General features: G+C 35.9%; 1 long non-coding RNA gene across 2 annotated transcripts; it reads right to left on the bottom strand.

Moving 5' to 3' along the window:
- Positions 1 to 6: 6 nt before the first annotated feature.
- Positions 7 to 5,078, bottom strand: LOC109585525 (uncharacterized). 2 transcript variants are annotated; one of them, XR_002186532.1, is made up of 11 exons: positions 4,565 to 5,078; positions 4,433 to 4,518; positions 3,843 to 3,942; positions 3,255 to 3,642; positions 3,107 to 3,197; positions 2,499 to 2,582; positions 2,249 to 2,342; positions 522 to 603; positions 397 to 436; positions 185 to 335; positions 7 to 118 (listed from the first exon to the last, which is right to left on the bottom strand). It is a non-coding gene; the product is annotated as an uncharacterized LOC109585525 (long non-coding RNA). The 2 variants fall into 2 exon arrangements; XR_002186533.1 differs by lacking the exon at positions 2,499 to 2,582.
- Between the last annotated feature and the right edge of the window lie 6 nt (positions 5,079 to 5,084).

The following is a 5,084-nucleotide window of genomic DNA, read 5'->3' as shown; positions in this document are numbered from 1 at the left end:
TGAGAGGGAGCGTTAGGACTTAGGAGAAGGGTCACTTGTAGCTTGTAGAACAACAACCAAAATATAAAGGAAATAGAGACCAGGAACAAAAATGAAAAAGACAACATGGAACAAAGGACTACAACCAGATAAATAAAAGTTAAAAAAACAATTGAAAAAATATTTGGGCGAAGCCCTTACTTACAAGAATTTGTACGTACATCTGGGCATGACTGGGAGGTGCAGTCAGGAGGCGGAGCCCCTCAATATTTTTAATTCTTTCTAGTATTTATTAATGTGATTATGAACTAGCCAGCATAGACTGCAGCTAGAATAACAAACACACTAGCTATTACCTGCCAAGAAGAGAGAATAGGCATGTGTACATAAAAGAAGAGGGTCGATTCATGCACTTACTAATAAAGCAATATTGAAAGCATTATTTCCTCCACTGTATCTAACAACAAATGAAACCAAAGGGAAGATAAAATTAATGGAATATTAATTATGATAAAATATAATAGAAATGGAAGTGAGCTAACTTGTGCATCATTGGTAGGTATAGCCTGATAGGACAGTCTAAGATATGGAGACTGAATGTGACCACGACTGGTTAACTGTATACTGAAAATGTACAATGATACATGTAAATTATATTAGCCTAACAATGTCCTTATGAGTTATGACATACACAAAAGTTTAATAAGATCATATGGGCTGTTATAGTACTTTGTAGTTCATCAAAATGGCTAGGGCAGAATTCTATGCATATTATACATGTACATGTACTTAAATTTATGTTGTACTTTGAAACTAATTCCGTTCAAAATTGAATTTTTATAAGTTGCTCAAAATATCAGGTCAAAGACCATCTGTGGCCAAATTTCATCAAAAATGGCAAGGAAAGAACTCTCTATTATAATAATTTTTTTCTGGTGCATACACATGCTTTTATGTTGTTTAGAAAGTTTATGCTAATTAAAATTGGTTTTTTTAATAAATTTTTTTTAAGTTGCTCAAAAATTGGACCAAAGTCCTTGTACTACTATAGACAAAATATTTGGCCAAATCCACCATAAATGAAAAGGAGAGAATTCTCCATTTTAATAATTGGACTCGCTGTGTAGGTGGTATTAGGTACCATATAGCGGGTTTTTTTCGAGGATAAAAAATTTTGCAGATTTTTTCATAATTCGCGAAATTAAATTCCTTGAAAATCAATTTAATACGGTACAAGATGACAGATTAGTGAAAATTCGCGAAAATTATTCCGCAAACTTCCGGATATGGGTCATTCGCGAAATTTATTATCCTCGAAAAAAACCCGCTATACGGTAGTTTGGTTGTCTGTCTATCATTCATTCTGTCTATTTTTAATGTCTTTTTAAAAATATATAACTTTAAAACCACATACTCTAGGCTTATAGGTCAGTCTCTACAGCTAGTAAATCTTTCTTTATCATCTAATAATGTCTAAAGAGCAGCGCCAGGGAGAAGAAGTTTACAAAGTAACAAAATTTGATTAAAAATACAGCAAATGTGCTGACACTTTCGACATTGATAAAATCATTTTCCAGTAGATTATTAATAACCTTCTATTTCATTAATATGCGTAGAATTTCTTAACTCTTACTTGGTAGCGACTTATGAGCCTTCAAACTTCATCCCGGCTAACTTTGAGAAGGGCTGGAGCGGAATTATGGTAGTAGGCTAGAGGTACTAAACTCTTTCAACTCACTCACATCTATCTAGGCAACAGTATTGTGCCATCTTTTCTATCATAAGTCCCTCATGAGAAGAAACAACTTAAGCTTCTTCAGTCACATATCATGCTAAGGCTATTTCATTGGCAAAGAAGACACACCTCTATTAATAATTGGCAATTTTTACATGTTTGCATTAAGAATCTTAGTTGCTTGTTTGCTGTCTTATGCATATTGCCTTAAGTAATCAAGAAAATGGTATCTGTGCCATCATAATAGCTGTTATTTTTATAGCTATTTTGACTTGATTCGATGCAAAACAAGGACTATTCAAGTAAAAAAATCATGGTCTTTATCTCTATAATGCTACATGTACATGATAAAAATGAAACCCATGATTCATTACTTTTAATAGTGCATAAATGCAAGAGCAACTACAGTGAGTCCAAGCACTGTAGGTGTCTTGTTTTATAGATGCTTTTATGTTGTATAAAAACTCTGAGCTGATTGCAAATTCAAAATTGAATTTTTGGGGAATTTAAAGTTTAAGTTAATTCCAGACTTACTTGATTTCAGTGGATTCAAGATATGATGGAGTGCCAGTGACTGACTGGTGGGTATAGAAACATCTCACAAACTGCCACTGAGAGCTATCATCACCTAAAATAAACACAATCAATAAACACTACATGTAATGAAAGTAAATAATTATAACCTACATGTATTAACTATATACTGCCTATTACTACATTGATAGGATAGTGTACATAATAATAATTATTATTATTGTATCAACACACTTTCATTTACACATACCTTCATTAACAAGTACACCATTATTGTGATGATAACCACTGATTAAGACTGGAATGGGCACCAACGTATAACCATCTTTGATATCTTATGTAACATATTATAATTAAGGTACATATAATTCAATACATATACATGTACCCTCTAAATTGAGGCCATAAAACTAGTTGAGTATAAGTACTGTCTCTTAGGATACATAATTATATCATAGAATATACCTTAGGGTGGGTATTAATTGAGACACTTAATTTTAGCGTTTAGTGAGTGCATAGATGGTGAGTGTACTAAAAAACACTGATTCAACCAGCCGCTAATAAAATAGTTGTTATGTTCCTGTGTAAACAAGTACATGTACACAAGATAGGCAAGATCTGTAACAAGATTAAATCAGAGTTTCATCAGTGATTTTCTTGCTATTTTCACTAATACTACATTTCGCTAAATCAGGGTCCCTTTGAAAATGCTAAAATTTAAGAGCACAATTAATACCCATTCTAAGGTAGGGCTAGAGCCATCGGTCATAAGAGCAATGGGGTCAAGAGAACACTGTATTTCATAAAAACATTACTGGGAAGCCTACAATGAATACTATTACATGAATGCATGCTTACTGATGTAGAAAAAACAGTATTAATGGCTATGTTAGTTAAATACTGCTGAGCACCAAACTGAGCATAATATACTTCAGGGACTAGATTAGGCCTACATAAGATAAAGAGAAAGATGAGGAGGAGGAGGGTACAATATTTACAAACTAACGAAGTTGATGAAAGACATCTAATATCTTGACAAGATTGATCAGTCATGCTATAACTTTGAAGCACACACAAATTGATCAACAACTGGCAGGCACTCAAACTACCATTCTAGAGGAATTCAAATAAATTAGAATGAAACCAGACACTCAATACGTATGTTGCATAGAGCAAGGGAAGAGCTGAAATTAGAATAAAATGGAAAGGGAGTAGAAGTAGGAGGAGTGAGTGGTTGAGTGAAGCAGACTCCATTAGTGAATGAGAGGCAGTTGGAGCAATTACTGATACCACAGGGATACAGAGCTTCTTGCTAGAGTCAGCAATCGTGCTAGCTGGACATGTTTGGCACCTTCTGTCTCCAGTTGATGAACGATTGATGGGAATTGTGTCAACTACAATAGGTAAAGAATTAAACCAATACAATGATATGTAATGTCAATTGTCAAATGTTTATCTTTTTTAATTGAGTGGAGCTATAGTTAGAAAAGATGCATGAACATACAAGTAGGTGTGAATTACAAGTGTAGTTTCACAAATATATTTCAAAAACTCCTTTCACTCTCCCTCTCCTGGGTCCCTCTCTTTTACTTACCAAATATAGAAGTCTGATCCTCACAGCCAGTGCAAGTCCCTCCAGTGTATATCAATGGAGACAGACAAGTGAGGCAATACAAACCATCATCAGATCTAACCTAGTTATAGGTACATGTACATGTAATACAGTTACAGTATAACACATTCATATAACATGTTATATGTATCATGGTTTCTCACTGTGTATCAGACTATCAGTATAATAATAAGACTTTTGCCCCTCAATGTCTGTCCTTGGCTTTGCCTCAGGCAGATATCTCAGGGCTCAGGTTTTACATTACTAATAGTCTAATACATAACTCAAAACTAAGATTTATATATTACATGTAAGTCCGCATAATGCTTAAGCCGTGTACATGTACATGTACATGTAACTCAACCCATTTCATCGGTTGCACAAAACAAAATGGTAAGATCAACCTGAGGATGGTCTTATGTTGCGTTCTCTATAACTGATGCAATGGGAGGAGTTAAGTATATTATAAACCTAGCTTAAACAATCCCAATCCTAAAAATACCACTATGCTTATGCTACTGCTACATAAATATTTGGTGCTGACAAAGTGTACAAATTATGCTCCTGCTTACTGAGCTGAGACTAGGGCAGGCCTCACAAGTGACTGGCCCAATGTTAGAGGTTTGTCTGTATCCAGTCACACAGTTACAGGATAATCCTATCATTATTATAAGTATAGGCACAGCCAATAAATTAACACTAACCATTCATTGCTTGAAGTGATAGAGTTGGGTGGGCAAGAGATATACATACAGGAGAGGTTTCCAGGGTAGAAGTACACTGAGTATCATGGCTACAGGATTGAGGTGTGTTGAAGTCTATTAGAAATACATTAGACTGAGGACTACTTATAAAATCCTTTTTACTCCAGTGCCGCCATTTGTAAGACGTTCAGGCGTCGACACTCGACAGGAGATCATACAGGCGCGGCGTTGATACAGGTGTTGGAGGGTGGTTGGACCCCCCTTCTATTTGGACCGGGGGTCCAAGCGCTCGCGAGTAGTTGGACCCCCGGTCCATACACTCCCTGAGCGCTTGGACACTCTGTTTGGACTCCCTTGGACCCCTCGCCCAGTCGCCCTTAACGTTTGGACCCCCTTCATGCCGTTTGACGCGCGCTGGCAAGACACATGCTGATACCTCACAGCGGTAGCCATGATCATAACAGTGCCCTCTTGTCACCATAGATGCTTCTTAAAAGAGCAAAATTAAATTGCTGCAGCT

The sequence above is a fragment of the Amphimedon queenslandica genome, unplaced genomic scaffold, assembly GCF_000090795.2.
Source record: "Amphimedon queenslandica unplaced genomic scaffold, v1.1 AMPQUscaffold_13050, whole genome shotgun sequence".
Lineage (NCBI taxonomy): Eukaryota > Metazoa > Porifera > Demospongiae > Haplosclerida > Niphatidae > Amphimedon > Amphimedon queenslandica.
This window is presented reverse-complemented; position numbering and strand designations above follow the sequence as displayed.